Source organism: Nerophis lumbriciformis, linkage group LG21 (assembly GCF_033978685.3).
Source record: "Nerophis lumbriciformis linkage group LG21, RoL_Nlum_v2.1, whole genome shotgun sequence".
NCBI lineage: Eukaryota > Metazoa > Chordata > Actinopteri > Syngnathiformes > Syngnathidae > Nerophis > Nerophis lumbriciformis.
The window spans coordinates 36,909,876-36,910,279 of NC_084568.2; positions in this window are offsets into that span (position 1 = coordinate 36,909,876).

Below are 404 nucleotides of genomic sequence, written 5' to 3' on the forward strand. Positions count from 1 at the left end.
ACATCCCCCCCCCCCCCCCCCCCCCGCACGGTGCGCCCCCTCCCTTCCCGTATCATGACTCTTTTTGGACGTCACCACATCAAAAAATCAACACAAGATGTCAAAACGGCCAAAACTGTCAGGTGCCCAGGGAAGAAAAAAGAGAAAAGAATAGGAGGAGAAACGAGAAAAGACAGAGGTAGCAAGTAGGTAACGTTAGCCTACATGAAATTATTTGTCTGTTACAGAATGTGATAGTAACCTGGCTTTTTAGCATTAAGCTAATGTTACATGAGTCGGCAATTGCTAATCAATAAATAGCTAGTTCTGTTTTAACGTCGGGTTAATATTGTGGAGGGGGCTAAATTGTTATGGAAAATAATAATTAACGTTAGGTAATTACAGTACTCCCACCTTACATTCCT